The sequence below is a fragment of the Thermobia domestica genome, chromosome 8 (assembly GCF_964235325.1).
Source record: "Thermobia domestica chromosome 8, izTheDome1.hap1.1, whole genome shotgun sequence".
NCBI lineage: Eukaryota > Metazoa > Arthropoda > Insecta > Zygentoma > Lepismatidae > Thermobia > Thermobia domestica.
The window spans coordinates 141,157,030-141,174,878 of record NC_137461.1 but is presented as its reverse complement, the minus strand read 5'-3'; the positions used below and the strand labels follow the sequence as shown (position 1 = coordinate 141,174,878).

The window sequence follows — 17,849 nt, the reverse complement described above, 5'->3', positions numbered from 1 at the left end:
AAATGCTGTAGGCAAAACGAAAAAGGTAGAAGTTAATTCTTATTAATCTTTTTTTAACCAATATTTCTTAATATTAGAAAGAGGAAGACATTTTAGAAACTGTCTATTTTTGTGCAATTAAAGAATAACTTGTGGACTTTTTTCTTTTTTTGCGAAATGTTCTCAATTTCAAAGCGGCTGACTAATATATTGAACCCTTGTAAGAAGAAATGAAAGTACGCTGGAATTATTGCGCTCCAAAAGGTTAAATTTTGGGCCATTTCCGTGGCAATTAAGATGCAATTCATGTAGCTTTCTTAACTCTACGGTAAGACAAATAACCAATACGTACACATGCATAAAGAAATCGATTGTACAAATGATAATAATTTACATCAACTTTAAGTCTAAAAGAAATCGATTAAATATAAGTGTCACTGTTAATATTAAGCAAATTGAAAATAGTTCGAAAAATGTATCGGTAAATATCGGTGTCCGTTTGCCGATACCGATACTGCAAAAAGTGGCCGATATCACCGATACCGATATATCGGTACATCCCTAGTCTAAAGTATTGTATCTTGTGACTGAATAGTACCCACCCCTGCACATTCAGCGCCCTTACAATGTAGGTCAGAGACCAGACACGCTCAGTACAATATAATTCTGTAAATTGTTACTGTTTGAATCAATATCAACTCGTGTTCAACAATATTGTGATCCACAATGATCCAATATAATTCGATTATACGAAAAAATTTTGGCACGTAAAATATCTTAATATATACAAATCTACTAACTGGTCGTAAGTTACGAGTGAGTTAAAAGATTAAATTCAGCTCCATTTAGACACAGCGGAATTAACTTTGACCGGGTGCGCTTAATTTTCGTAAACGAAACCGTTTCAAACTCCTTTGGCTTGGTTTGACGACAGTTCAATTCAGTTCGGTTTCTGAACGGTTCGGTTAACTGTTCCGAACCGTTTTAAGTGGCAAACCGAAACCACGGTTTACGTTTTCAGGAGTCGTCCACCCTCGATCACGGACATATGTTCAACGTCATGTATTTCATTGCTTCGTATTGTAAATAAGGTTCTAAAAGAACAGTGTACACTAGACTCTCTAATCTAGCCTTTACTTGCAAAGAGAAGTGAGGATAATTGGAAGTCTGAAATTTAGTTTAATGCATACAGTATTATACTTTATTAATTCTAAAAGTACATATATTAATATAGAAAAACTTAAGCCTCGAGTTTGTACGTAGAATATGAAAAATGCCTCCCACAATAAAGATGCTCGACAGTGAATGTTTTGTCATGCGACCGCTTTACAAGCAACAATAAATGGAAGCCACAATAGTACTGTATGTATTCATCCGCAGTTACAGTATAAACAAATCTAATCGTTGACTGCAGCGGGACTACTTGAGGGCTGGATTATTGAGAATATAGTGTAATACATTTTACGTGTTTTAAATAGTTCTGTTATTAACATTAAACACTCATCTAATCTCAAAATTACGCTGGACTAACCCATCACGGTTATCAAGTGGAGAAAACGTTACAAAGAAAAAATATAAAGCAATGAAACATTTTTCTAAAACAATTTTAAACAAATTTTGTGGAACAGCACCCGTTGTTTATGTATTCGTTTGTGGTATTGTATATTATTTTTCGATACAGAAAGGTTTCCAAAAGAATTATTACTTCTGGAAATCTTTAAAACCTCATTATCCGCACCAATCTGAACTCATTTTCCTAAAACATGATTGCAATATAGTTTTTCACATGATTTCGTTCTGTTACGTGACCTTACTACGTGATATCACTTTCAAGTTATCGAAAAAATCCCTTTTTGCTAAATTTATCTACGAAATTTTCCTACGTTAGGGAAATTTCCCTTAAACTGCGAATGCTGCTCCCTGTTGCCTTGAGGAGCTATTCTTCCTGACCGTGCGTCACTTTTTAATGACACTATTAGAATATCAAGTCTTAGAGATCGGACAAAAATAAATCTACATATGACCGATTATAATATTTTGTGAAAATAATAATAATCGAAATTGAGCGTGAATTTGAGCGTAGTTTTCGCTGAAACTCACCTATATTTCGAGTTAAACTCAACTCAAAACTCACATTTACAAAAGGAGTTAGCTCATGATAAAACTCACAAAAAACAGTGAGCGCGCTCATTTACAACCCTGGTAGTCACACAGGTGAAAGAATTTTGGTATACAGTTACTCTATTTAGCTTCTGTGCTTACAGTGTGATTTAATTCGCTAAAAGGTTTATTTGGGAAGTACTTATGAGTTCGGGATAACAGTTCATAAAGTTGCAATGCGTTTGGTCAATACTCATTGGATAGCCGGACTAAATTCACCGGGGTATATCTATGGATATCAATATATGCTTTGCGGGTACGCGATATTGGTTTTGTGGTAAATAAACAGTGAGTGTGTTGGCGGGGGTCTCTTGCTTTGTCCCCTATTTGCATACCTTTCGTTCTCACATCATTAGTTCAGTAATGACTATCTCGTTTGTGCGACGCTAGCTGAAGACTTAATGTGAAGTATAAGTGTTAAGCAACGAGTTTTCGCTTCTCGATAACCGTAAGGCACCTTCGGGAATTGTGGAACTATGAATTTTCAATGAGTTTCACCTGTGTAAATGTTCTGGGACAAGATATTTTTTTTTTCTTAGGAACAAGTGCTTTTCTCGCTTTTTGCGTATGATTTACTTTCGCTGCTTGAAAATGTAATTTTGAAAATGGCCAGATGTGCAAAACTAATAGTTAATACAAGGTAATAAGGACATTAGTACAAGAAATTTTAAATGTATAAATAGCAACTTGAAAATGAGTATTCTCTTCATTGTCGTGTATTAAGACCACGGTATGTTGATATGCAAGTTGATATGATGCAGTGGATCGAGGCAGCATACGTCACAAAAGAAAATATTTTATACACTCGTCAACAGCCTTTTATTTACGACAGCATATTGTATAGAAAGGCAGTCGAGAAGCGGGGAAGGGGGCATGCAACAGGTTTGTTGGTTTAGCGTAGTAGTTCAAATTCCAGAGAGAGGATCGAAATGAAGAGATGTTGTAGTTGTGGTGTGCAGTTCGTTGTATCCATTATTTGTGCTAATAAGTATGTCAGTTACAGGGTATTCCAAAACCACATTCAGTCTTTCCTGGTGGTTTGACTTTTTTTTATCATTGATTTGGGGAGTACCAGGTGACAAATTTTCTGTTCGCTGCAACATCTACCAGATACAGGGTGTCGATCGGTCACGAAAGTCATGGAAAAGTCACGAAATCAGAAAACGGTCATGCAAGTCAAGAAAAAGTCACGAAATTTAGCTTTTGGGGCACGAATTTTTTTATCTACAAATATAAGCACAGAGTGGAAAATTTTGTTCTATAAAACATCAAAATTCATCACCAAAAATGTCTTTATGATGGGCTTTAGACGCTACTAAATCGCAAGCAAAGCATTCTTTCGCATGCATGAAAATTCTTCCTAATTTGCACCCAAATTCGCTTTCGAGAATGTTAGAAAATGCTATCGTTTGGTAAAGAAAAGGTCACGAAAAAGTCACAAAATTTCATTTCGGAATATTAGTAGACACCCTGAGATAGTTTTTTCGCTGAGTAGTATCGGACGTCAGGCGGTAACAAGTTACATGAAACGTAAAGAGCATATGCAGATGTCTTCGCCCATCTTAATATTAGGAATAGTTAGTGCGTTTATGAATCAAGAATACAAGCAATACTTTCTTGACGTGTCGTCCTATTTGTATCTCATCTGTATAGTATATGGTCTAGGAATTAATTCGTGCGGTTGGTACGCACACATTGAAGCTGTAGTACAAACACAAAATACATAAATACCTTAAGAAAAATATTGTCCATCGCTAGCCACCACTTTCGCCCATCTGTCAGGCAATGTACGGATTCCGTGGCGAAAGAAGTCCTCATCCTTGGAAGCGATCCAGTCAGAGAGCCATGTTTCGATATCTTCTGAAGAAGTAAACCGCTGTCCAATCAAATCGTTGTTCATGCAATCGAACAAGTAGTAGTCCGAAGGAGCAACGTCTGGTGAATACGGCGGGTGGGGTAAAACTTCCCATCCGACATTTTCTAAATAGGTTTTGACCGGTTTTGCGACATGTGGGCGAGCGTTATCATGTTGAACAATAAGTTTATCATGTCTGTTCTCCCATTCTGGTCGTGTTCTGGCCAGAGCTTGCTTCAAACGCATTAATTGTCGTCGATAACGTTCTCCATTCATAGTTTCACCCGGTTGCAGCAGCTCATAGTACACCACACCTTTCATATCCCACCATATGCACAGCATAACCTTTGCACAGTGAATATCTCGTTTTGGTTGTGATGGACCTGGTTCACCTGGTTTCACCCAGGCCTTTTTTCGTTTAGGGTTCTCGTAATGGATCCACTTCTCATCACCCGTAATAATTCGATGCAGAAACCCCTTTCTGCTCTGTCGTTGAAGCAGCAATTCGCAAATGGTTTTTCGTCTTTCAACGTCTCTGTCTTTCAATTCATGTGGAACCCAATGTGACATCTTTTGAATCATTCCCATGGCTTTCAAGCGTTTGGAGACTGTTGTTTGATCAACACCTAATGCTGCTGCAAGTTGTTCCTGCGTTTGACACGAATCCTGCTCGAGCAATGCTGTCAATTCTTCGTCTTGAATTTTTTTTGGCTGTCCAGCTCGCTCTTGGTCTGCCAAGCCGAAATCACCACTTCTAAACCGTGCAAACCACTTCTGACACGTTCGCTCAGCTAGAGCATGGTCACCATACACTTCCACCAAAATACGATGACTTTCAGTCGCACTTTTCTGCATGTTAAAGTAATGCAGCAGAACACCCCGCAAAAACACTTTATCAGGCACAAATTGCGCCATGTTCACTTAACTACAAACTGGTGTTGTTGACGCTTTAATCCACTGCCCTATACTACGAACGATACGCGATGACAGGGGTTTGCAACACATGTGTGGATACACGGAACTGTGGGACGCTCCGTTCGTTGCGCCATCTCTTGTCCACCCGCACGAATTAATTCCTAGACCAAATACGTAGGGCTTCTGGTAATGGTACATGTCAAGATGTGGATTCTACGATGGAAATGAGAGCTTGGGATCGAAACAAAGTAGTTTACAGAAATTCCTAGTAAAAAGTTGCTTTACAAAAGCAGAATTACCATGGCGTATTCAAAGTGCAATGACATACATCAATATTCACTTGAAGGAAGGGCGGAATATATATATATATATATATATATTAGTGTCGTATCCATAGTTTTCGAGGCTGCTGAGATGAACAGTGATACATTCGTTGTCGTTTAAATACAAATTTAACCCCCATTAGTACTCCTAAAAGGGGAGGGTGACATGTTAAAGTAATTGAAAATGACCGATACCCGTAACGAATTCATAGTTTTTGGGGCCAATAAGTTCATTGGTGACACTTTTGGTGCCCTTTATGTCCAAAATGAAACGTATTCTCCCGGTGCGAAGAACAGGTATTCTGCTAGTCTTCAATAATAATGAACGTAAGTTTCACATATTAAATTATTTAATATATTTCTCGCTGACTAATTTACGTACTTGTGTGGTGTATGTGTAAATAGGATCTACTCTCTTTTTGAGTTGTTCGAAAAATATACAAATTATAAAGGGGAATTTTACCAAAAATCAGAAAACAGTAAAATTTAAACCTATTGCTTTAAGAATTTTTCCTGTTAGCGAAATACATTGTATACAGGATATCTCATTTTAATTTTTCCACGGAAATATCTCGAAAACGGTTGAAGATAAATGAACCGAACAATAACTCAAATATGAAATGCCATGGGGCACGTCGAATGGTATTGTCACGGTGCCCCTCAAGGCCTCCCTTCATGGGGACCCAGGGCCCTACTTCAAAAGTTTAAATGGAAACCTGGGCAAGTGATATCTCGTTCGATAGATCTTTAAAAACTAAAGAGCACTGTGGCAAAAGGTTTCTCATATAGGTCACGGTTTTCAAAATGGCCGCCAAGACATAGTGCCTGACATCCAGTACCACTAATATGAAAACTGCTGGATATAAATGAGCAGAATAGAAAATGAAACAGAAAAATGGCATGAGTCACGTTGAAGGATGTTGTCTCGGGGCCCCACGGGGACGCCTTTCATCGGGCCCAGGGCCCAATTTTGAAATTTTAAATGGAGATATCGGTCGAGTGATACCCCGTTCGACAGATCTTCAAACACTAAACAGCACCGTGGCAAATAAATTTTCATGTGGTTCCCCTTATTTTACAGTGGCCTCCAAGACATGGTGCCTGTGTCAGGTAAAACGTCCAGTACCACTAATATGAAAACGGTTGGAGATAAATGAACACAATGAAACCTGTATAGGAAATGATAGATGATATTTCATTCCACGGTTCGAGAATGATGCAACAGAGAAAAAGATGATTAAAGTAAAAGTGACATAATGCAAAAGAGGAAATCGAATTCCTAGAAAATTATCTTTCCGACCTCCCTCCGTCCTAGGGAGAAACGGGAATGAATGTTAAAATCTCAAATTAGAACCTTACTTTTACTTGCAATAGGTATGGTTTGTGTGAAACATCGTTGGTACAATCCGCGGCAAAAAACCTGCAACATCATAATGTAAGTTTATTGTGAAACTACGCCTAACAGCACAGGGAATGAACATAATGTCTAAGTGGAACGAATCACGCCAGGATAAACCTCGGCCTCCTCCCGTGCACACTTATTTTAGAGCAAAAAACTTCGTGATTTCACAATAAACTTATATGCTCATGTTGCAGGTTTTTTGCCGCGGATTGTACAAGTGACTGGTACTGTAATTAATAAATACAAGGTGAAATTCGGTTTGAAAGGTAGCTTCCATTTGTATTGCAGGGTGATTTGATGGAAAAAAGAAACAATTGAAATACGAAGCAAAGATTTTAATAATACTTTGTTAATTATTATGCTGGTTATGTTGATTATTAGTTTTCATATTAGTGGTACTGGACGTTTTATCTGATACAGGCACCATGTGTTGGGGGCCGTCTTGAAAACGGTGACCGATATGAAAAATCTTTCCCAACAGTCTTCTTTAGTTTTTAAAGATCTATCGAGCCAGATATCACTCCCCATGTCTATATATAAGGCAGCCCTGAGGGTCACCACAACAACATTTGACGTACCTCATATCATTTTCCTGTTTCACTTCTTACTCTGTTCATTTATATCCAACCGTTTCATACTAGTGGTACTATAGTCCGCGTCACCCGAATTGACGTGTGACATCAGTCAATAAGCTCGCAGTGCCTTGTTACTAAACTTTCCGAGAGGAATCTAATCATTTATGGCTGATTTTTGTTCGTATTTGTGGACAATTATAAATGATTAAAATTCCTCTCTGAAGGTTTAGTAACAGTGCACTGCGAGCTTACTGACTGATGTCACACGCCAATTTGGGTGACGTAGACTATAGACGTTTTATCTGATATAAGCACCATGTCTCGGCGGCCATTTTGAAAACAATGACAGATATGAAAATTCTTTTGCAACAGTCGTCTTTAGTTTTTAAAGATCTATCGAGCCAGATATCACTCGCCCCTATGTTTATATTTAAACTTTTGAAGTTGGGCTCTGGACCCCCCCCATAAAGGGCGGCTTGAGGGGCACTACAACAATACCATTCGATGTGCTACATGGTATTTCTTATTTGAGTTTTTGTTCGGTTCATTTATCTTCAACCATTTTTCGAGATATTTCCGTGGAAAGATTAAAATGGGCCGTCCTGAATATGCTGCAGACACGTTACAGCAAGTAAGTTACACGAGTCAGGCGAAGAAATAGTTTTTATATATTTTCCGGTTTTTGCCAATATTTCCAAACAAAAGATTTTTACTATGGGTTCAAAATTTCCGGAAATTTTACACAGGACAAGGAAGATACGTATCTCCATAATATATATACTGTATATTTAACATACCAGTATTAACTAAAGTGATTCGGGCCCCGTTATTTCAACCTTCCCTGCCATAAAGCAGGAACTTCATAAGATTGCTATAAGATCATATTCATAAGATTCATAAGATCAAACATCATATATTTGATGATACAAATTTTCCCTGTTCTAACAAAAAATATAAGTACTCAATCTTAACTGTAAACTAGTAAATATAAAATAGTTTTCATTTTTAAAGCATAATGTAGTAAAATATTCTAAAATTTCAGATTTTCCCAAATTTTCCGTTTTTTTCAAGCTCGGGGAAAAAAAACAGTAAAAAACTTTTTTTAACCCAAAATTTCCGTAGTTGTTTTTCCCCAGGCCTTCACAACACTACTCTCAACTACTATGAAAGATGGTTAAAATTTCTGTATTCAGACAGATGTTACAAGACATTCAATAGTGAATTAATTTGATATCTGTAGATGAGTCAAACATGATGTAACTTCTGTCAATATTTTGTGAACTTCAAAACTAGGTGCTGTGGAACCTATGTACTGCGCTGATCTAAATGTTATAATGAAAGAAAACCATATTTTTTCTTTAAATTTTGGAAATAAACTGATGAAATATGAGAGCTAAGAACATTTGTTAGTATCCGTATTATTTGATGCGAAGGTGTAACTTTGGAATTCCCCACTTTCGTTGAGACTAGAAGAAGCGAAATTGCTTCACACGTCTGTATTTTGTATTGGGATATTGGTTTGTGTATATTCGCTACTGCAGGTAAATTACTACAGCTTTAGTTACGATGTCAATGAATGCTTTGGATTTGCTTATTTTCATGTTAATAATAACCGTATTTAACTAGCAAGAGAATGTTGTTCATTTTTATTTTAAATAATAATATAATTTAATGATCATCTACCACTGTTTCTGGAGTTTGGATCGATCTTGAAATTTTAGAATTCTAGATGTTCGAGTTCTGTATATATATGTATATATGTATATATATGTATATATGTATGTAAACGAAAAAGTCGTGAGGGGAAACGAAGCGAGTGACAAATCAATGCCCAGGGTAAACAGCTTAAGCTAGAAAGCTAGAAACCTGAAATTTTGATAGTGCATAGATTTCTGACGTAAGGTGCCACTAAGGAAGGGGTTTTGGAAACTTCGAGGAAGAGGATAAGGGTGGGAATTATTGTGGTAAAATGGCGATATCTCCAAATCTCGACACAGTAGAAACTGTTTGATTCTCGAAATCCTTTGTTACACATGAAAAAGATAGCCATATCTCAGTCGCTTAATGTTAGAGGCATGTTATTGAATGAGATTTGGTACATTAACTCCTTATTTAAAACAAGTGGGCATATGCCACAATGTTTCCGGATGTTCCGCTTTAACGAAAGTGGGCATTTTCTTTTTCCTCATATATAAGAATGACAGAAATCAGTCTCATCACGGGAAAACAGGAAATCATTTCAAATGAATTTTTAAACACAGCAGGATTTTTATGCCGACATGAGTTTCATCGTTTAACTTTGAAGTGCATATTCTAAAGGGGAAGGAGGTTTAATTTTTTCTTAAAGAAGGTAATAAACGTAATATTTCCGTGTGAAGAACGCGAGCAAAAGTAGAAATATAAAGTGAGAGGCCATTGATCTAGCAAATGCAGGGGTCTGAGGGAGAAGTTTTCAGCTATCCGCAGTCTAGTTCCATCTCCCGTAGCCTCGGCTCCTAAACATGGAACATTAAAATAGAAATTTCATTTCAATTTGGGTATGAAAGCCGTGTCAGGAACACAAAGCATCGATCACGAATGGTTAGAAGAGGTTCGATGAATTACCTTTCTCTTTGTTTTCAACAATATGCGAGATTAATCTATGGTGGACGCATACATAAAGAGCCGTATGTTCAGGATTGCCTATCGTTTATCAAGTTAGCGACTTCGTACCAGTGTATACTGCAGTTTCATGAAATTCGATTGGTTGTATTGTTACTCGCCAAGAACGAGTAACTACCATGATTTTATTGACGGTTTAGGTGTCCAGATGTATCTTGTGTAGAGATGCAAAAAAGCCGGCTTTTTTGAATCGATGGTTTTTTTCACATAAAAAGCCGGCTTTTTTGGGAAAAAAACGAGAATTTTGGAAATTTTGGCTTTTTTCAACTTCATGATTTTTCTATCTAAATAGCTTTCTTATAGTATATTCTATAGTTAGATAAAAATTCCATGACCTGAATGTGATATTTCGCTCTGAAATTTACCATCAAGATGGATGGAGCACATGTTTTACGAATTAAAGCTAACATGAAGAATGTAGTATTTGAGGGTAATTTTAGAGGCTATTTAACTTTATTTTAACTTTTGAGTTATCGACATCTTTTTTCTTCTCTAGTTTGTCGTCCGTGTTTCATTTCTAAGAGCTTTTAGTACTCTAGCTTCTAGCGCAAAAGTTAAACTTGCCCGTTTTTCTATTTATCCGTCACAGCGTACGTTTTTCAATATATCCGTCAAACCGTACTTCCACATTTCTGTTATACTGTAGCTGTGAAGTGATTTAGCAATAATTTTCCGGACACAACCTTGAATACCAATTTATACAAATAATCAGTAGCGGATTTAGAAAAGTACTTTAGGAGGGTTTTTTCTGATTGTTTCGTTTCCTAAAAAGTCCTAATTTTATTTGGGAAGTGCTTGAAGTTTATGAGTACAGGCATAACTAATGTTTCGTTTCGTTTATATGTTTAGCAATAATCTTCCGGATACAACTTTAAAAATCATTTTATACTGAGAATCAGTGGCGGATTTAGAAAAGTATTTTGGGAAGGGTTTCTTACTAATGTTTAGTTTTTTTAAACATTCGTAATTTTTATTTGACGGGAGCTTAAAGTTTTTGAGTAAAGGCATAAATAATAGATATTTCGTTTGTTGCAGACATTCCGTAACTTTGGGGAACGGGCTTCAGTCCGAAAGACCGCTCCCCTAACCTTCGCAAAACCGTCACTGCTGGTAATTAGTAATAATAACGATTTAAAAACAATAAAAAAGGAAGTCGCCCAACTCACAGTACACGCACTATTTCTACATTCACAGATGGAATGAAGAAAAGCTTTGTCAGAATGGTCGAATGCTGGTTGAATCCCGGACTTCCCGATAGAAGCGCAAAAGCTGATCACTCAGTCATGTTTGTTGTGCAGTTGTATTTAGCTTAACTTAAATATATTCCGCAGTCTTTTTTTTTTGGGGGGGGGGGGGAGTTCCGTAATGATATGTTGAATCCCTCTTGTTAAAAATTCAGAAAACTTGAGGATTGGGTAAACTGTGATGGTGGTTCTATAAAACTTAACTGTAGAATTTCAAGAATATACAGAACCAAAAGCTCTAGATGTGCAGCCTTTAAGTGTATCATATAAATCTAAGTATTTCTCTTATGTTTTATTTTAATTTTATTTTGTTTCAAAAAGAGAGTATGGAATATTTTGAAGTAAAAATACTACATACTATTTTGCTAGTTATTTGTGTATTCTTTAAAAAGAAGTGTTTACTTTTAGGGTTGGCTGATTTACACCAACTTTTTTTTTTTTTTTTTAATAACTGGTTTAAACCACAAAAATAAAAAGAATGAAAAATGCGAATCGTGTGAACTTCATGGTAATGTTTCCAGATATCAAACCACCTGCAATAGTTTTATTTCCCTTTCACCTTTTAATCAAGGTGTCCCATGTTCAATTCTCGGTCGAACCACAATCCTTTTTTCATGCGTAACCCAAGTAGCGGTTCGGATGTCAGTTTAAGCGAAAGTCTTCTCCTTGATAACCTAGGTATTTCGTAAGGATGTTAAGCCTAAATATACGAAACAAACCAAATTGTATATTTCTACATGCCTAAATGCGTGTTGTTTTATAAAGAAGCCAATATTGCTTAAATATATTGATAGAAATTGGCAAAATTTATCGATTGCCTACGTAGCTTCCAACATTAGCTTGGATTGGACTTTCAATGATATCTACGTACCGGTACTAAATTTGTAATTTAATACCTCAGTTTTAGCGTACTGATTATGGTACGTTGACCTTTAAATTTTACATGCAAAGCAATAACAGGATTTTCCCGTTATTGTCTTACATTTCAAGTAATGACGAGATTTTCCCAATGGCTAGGGCGGGAGATTCTCAACTTAAGAAATTTACTGACCGCACTTCTTTAAGCTTACGGGAGTTCTTCCGGCATAACCCCGCTGTTGCATAATAACATAAAGGCGAAACAAACTTAGGCTATTTCTGTGAATATGTAATATAAATACATAAAGCATAAAATCTAAGTCAAAAAAGCCTGGTTTAAACCAAAAAAGCCTGGTTTAAACATCCCCCAAAAAACGGGTTTTTGGCATATTCAAAAACAACCACGGTTCTTGCCAACTCTGCTTACTTTTGTATATAGGAGGTTAAAAAATTCTTATTATATACATTGGTTAATCCTTTGGAATTCATAATGTAAATATGTTGAAGAAAAATTGTTTGAAATATTTTTTCGAAATTCATAGTTTATTTTCGATGTTTTATATTATTATCAGCATCAACCACTAATTAAATGATTTTTTGTGTTATAGAGAAGCGATACAAAGTCTGTTTTATCAATTTAAAGCAGTATTTTGAAAAAAGCACAAAATTTCCGAAGCAAAAAAGCAAAGCAGAAAAAACCGAGTTTTTTTCCAAAAAAGCCGGTTTTTTTCCGAGCCCTTGCATCTCTAATCTTGTGGTATAGATTTTGGTACCTAAGTCTTTCAAAATACCAATACACACAGCTAGATCTGTTCAGGCTTTGAGGAAGATTAGGATAAGAAGGATCAGCCTCTTTTGACTTGCTTGATTGACATGAGGATTATTGTGAACATTTAAGTCATTTAGAGGAATGACTCCTGCGTTAGCTTCTTTCTCCCATCATTGTTGTTGAGCTGAGTGTTACACTGAATAAATGTTCCACTATTACCCCGAAACCGTTCATGACTCATTCAATTCCGCGATGAATATAAAGCTTTATGAAAGACTATTTCAATATACTAAGCATCCATATATATATATATATATATATATATATATATATATATATATATATACAGGGTGGGCCATAAGTCCCTTACCACCCCTTGTAAAATCCGTGTTCGTGGAAAATAGTGAACCACCACCATGTAGTAACATAGTAGGCCGAGGGGGAAGTCGGATTGTGATGGTGACAAAGATGACGGCCGTCTGGAAAGCCGCCATCTTGAATTCACGTCAAGATTATTAAATGGGAACATGGTCATGTGGCATATCATTTTAGGCTAGAATTTAAAGACAAACACAATGGTGAAATCGGTTTGTTGATATCTTCATGTGTTCAAAAGTTAGTCATTTCAAATTGCTAATTTTACCTGTCACGGATGGTGGACCACATGCTCTACGTGGCCCCCATCCCGAGTTATGGACAAGGTAAGTCGTTCAATCCAATTGTCCATGACCCTAAAAAGAATTTCTGGTGAAATATCGGCTCAGGCTGCAAATATGAGTTATTCCAGGTGTTCAAGATCCGGATCTTTTTGGCGTATACCTTTGTCTTCTGATGACCCCACAGATAGAAATCCAAGGGCATCAGATCTGGTGATCGTGCTAGCCATTCAATGGGACCACGGCGCCCAAGCCAACGTCCATGAAATTGTTCATCCAGAAATTGTTATAGGTACGGACCTGTAATCCGTAATGCGGAGGGGCACCATCCTGCTGGAAAATGTGCCACCGTCGGACAATATGGAAGGGAGGATGCGATTCCGCAACATATTCAAATACCGTTCAGCAGTGAGAGTACCAGGAATGATGAATGGGCCAATTAATTTGGTGCCCCATAGGCCACCATTAATTTGCCTGTACCTACCATTTTGCAAGGGTCAACCCACTATTGTCGGGGACAAATAGCGACAGTTTTGATTATTCACTTTCTCACTGACAAAAATTGACCTGATCAGAAAATAAAATTTGTGTGTGGAATGTGGGATCAGTTTCCAGCTGTGCAAGGGCCCAGTCGCAAAATTCCACACGACGATCAGGGTCATCTTCAGATAGATGATGTTGAAGTTGCAATTTGTACGGATGCCACTTGCTTTTCTGTAAGATACGTCTGATGGATGTACGGCTGACACCACATTCCATGGACAGACGACGGGTACTGCGGTGTGATGTAGCAAATGATGCCAGCACTGCTACTGATGTGGCTTCATTTGTTTCGGTCGTGGGTCTTCCACACCTGGGTTTATCTGCTATGGAACCAGTATCCATGAACTTTTGGAAGAGTTGGTCGACACTAACATGGGACACAGGATGTTGATCTGGGTGCCAGGCATTGAATTCAGCTGCTACAGCCCTTGCACACCTTTCTCCCCATGCCCTGATCAACTCCTTTTCTGGTGTCGTTAGCGGCATAATTATTCACCTGCAACAAAAACAGTCCGGTAAAATTAGCAATTTGAAATCCCTCTAACTTTTGAACACATTAAGATATCAACAAACTTATTTCACCATTGTGTTTGTCTTTAAATTCTAGCCTAAAATGATGTGCCGCATGACCATGTTCCCATTTAAAAATCTTGACGTGAATTCAGAATGGCCGCCATCTTGGTCACCATCACAATCCTACTTCCTCGGTCTACTATGTTACTACATGGTTGTTTTTCACTATTGTCCACGAACACGGATTTTACAAGGGGGTGGTAAGGGACTTATGGCCCACCCTGTGTATATATATATATATATATATATATATAATATAATGTGTGTGTGTGTGTATAGTGAAGTACTTACAAGAAAATAGTAAAGAAATAATCATCGCGAAAGAAATACACTTGAGGTTTTTTCTTAAAACTCCTCGTCAAATGTGGAAGGTGTTGAAGTAGGAAGAAAAAACTTACAAGGGAAGATCCCACAAATTGTCGCTCAATTACAAGGGAAGATCCCACAAATTGTCGCTCAAATCTGATTGCCACAAAGCACATGAGAAATGAAGATGTGCAAAATTTAAGGTGCTATGTACCAGAAGCATAGGATCTACGGAGCTTTAACATTTGAATTAAAAAAAAAGTCGTCATGGAATTATGTACCATACGTTTAAAGTAAATATCTTAAACCCTTAAAGCCACCAAAACAAAAGGCGCACAATATAATGAGAACAAAACGCTGTATTGAAAACCACAGTGTTGCCAACTCAGCATAAAAATATTTTGCTTGAAATAGCACCATATATAGATGTGCAGATTTAAAATGTACTATTATCACTAAACATAACAGTGAAGTGTAGTGGTACAGTATTGCACACTGTTGGAGCTACGTATGCAGAAAGTGTACAACGGAGAAATCTGGTATATGGCAACAGATGGTAATAAAGGAAGGAATGAGAGAAAAGAGAGGGATCTGCATTACACTTCCTTAACCCTAGAGACTAAGCAGAGAACTCACGAAAATAAAATGTTACCGACGAGGAAAGAAATCCTTGTGTTCTAATTCTCTAAACAACTATTCCAGATTTTGGCTTGTCTTTTGTGTTAAGTGACATTATTTCACTTCCTCTCCCACACACCATATAATTGTTACTGTACATTGTAATATAACCATATTCGCATTGGAAGTATAATTTTTATTACTACCTCATTTCGTTTTTAATCGGACCGTATAGGTGTGTGGTTTAGAAGGCTAGGTATTGACTTACTAGGGATCGCGGTTTAATCCCGCCTCGCACCTTTCTTTTTTTTCTTTTTTTTTTTCTTTTTTTTTTGTACTTTTCACCTTGCATTTCATTGTCATCTTTCGTCTTTCATTGTGTTTCGGATCCCACTTTACGCTCTAGGTTCCGTCGTGTATAGCTTCGGTGCCAACTAGTGTTGTTGAAGGCCTAGAAAAAGCTGAAAATTTTGACAAAACAGTTTTTACGGTTTTTCCCCGAGCTTAGATAAAGCGGAAAGTTTGGGAAAAATTGAAATTTTCTAATATTTTACTATATTATGCTTTTAAAATGAAAACTATTTTACATTTACTAGTTCAGAGTTAAGATAATTGAGTACTGATATTTCTTGTACTAGAATAGGGAAATTATGTGGTACCACTCATGCAAACACTTTAGTTACCACCATGATAGAATAGAATTACGGGTACAAAAGAAACTAAAATATAATCCAAGTTAGCTTAATTAATATAGGCGCATTTAAATTATCGGAAGCAGTCTTATGAAGTTCCCGCTTGATGGCAGAGAAGTGTTAAAATAACCGGGTCAGAATCATTGTAGTTGATCCGTTAAATCGAACCTATATTTTAGAGATATCTTTCTTGTGCTGTGTAAAATTTCCGGAAATATTGAACCCATTAGGAAAAATAATTTGTACGGAAATATTAACAAAAACCGGAAAATATAATTTAAAAACTATTTCTTCTAATGCTAGAACCTTTCTATTTCAAGTTTGTACCCTGCTGGCGCTGCTGTCGAAGTATTTCTCATACCTCCGTCCAAAGAGGAAAGACAAGTTGCTATGCCAGAGATGCTTCAGTAGTTGGATGCAGACAGGGTTCTTTTCCCAATGTAAAGGGAAGGCTTTCTCTGTAAAAGGTTGGCGCCGATGAGGCCGAAGAATGTTTTAGAACACACTTAAAATAGAAAGGTTCTAATTTTACTTGCTGTAACATGTCTGTACCATATAAACAATGTATTTCGCTAACAGGAAAAATACTTACAGGTTTTAATTTTACTTTTTAGTTTTCTGATTTCTTTTAAAATACCTGTTTATTATTTGTATATTTTTCGAATAACTCAAAAAGAGATATGATCTTATTTACATATAATCTTGTTTCATATATATATATATATACACAAACTTTGAGCATCGAGAAATATATTAAGTGGCTGAATATGTGAAACTTCCGTTCATTATTACAGACTAGCAGAATACCCGTTCTTTGCACGGGGAGAATGTTTCATTTTGGACATAAAGGGCGCCAAAACTGTCACCATACAAATTATGGACCCCCAAAACTATGAATTTGACAAAAATCAGTCATTTTATCTGTACATGTAACCATTCCCCGTAGGAGTTCTAATGGAGCTGAATTTAGATTTAAACTGCATTGGCTGTTCATCTCAGCGACCAAAAAGTATGGATTCGACACTAACAACGGCCATTTTCGATTATATATATAATGTAGTGTGTGTGTCCCTTCCTCCTCCCCAAGTTTCGGGGCTGAATTTGGATTTAAACAGCCGGAAGTGTCACTATTCATCTCACCGATCCGGATTCGACACTAATATCGGAGTGAAATGATAAAAACCGTCCCGAACATAATGTTGAAAATTTTATCGAGGTAGGTCGGGTGGTATAAGAGTTTAGATATAAACATAGCCACTTTCATTTTGATACATATACTCTTAGGTATTTGTATACATACCGGATTTTGTACATAGTTTATATAAAAGTCTATATTAAAATATTAAATAATAGTAATTATGTGTTTTAGTGCATAAGTATTAGTGAAATTTGCCTGTTCTTTCTTTTAAGTAATCTGGTTCAAATTAACAAAACTTCACTGGATCAAAGAACATATTAAGAACTGTTTTATTCAAGAGCCCTATTTTCTTGCAGCCGGAACGCTTCATGATGGTAGGCTTGTATGTAACTGTAAAACGTGTGAAATTAATACACATCCACGAATAAACGACTAAAAAGCACATAAAGGGAAATTAGTGCAGACTATTAATTTTCAAGAATAATTGCAAGTTTTATTTTCGATTTTTTTTTTTTTAAATCTCAATATTGAAATTTCTGAACTACATTTTTCACGCGTTCGAAGAGAAAAGTTCCATTACTA

The 17,849-nt window shown here is 36.6% G+C and overlaps 1 protein-coding gene across 1 annotated transcript in view; it reads left to right on the top strand.

The window, feature by feature from the left end:
* The window catches only part of Tctp (translationally controlled tumor protein), a 46,503-nt gene that overhangs the window by 17,655 nt on the left and 10,999 nt on the right, over positions 1-17,849 (top strand). The window lies entirely within an intron of this gene.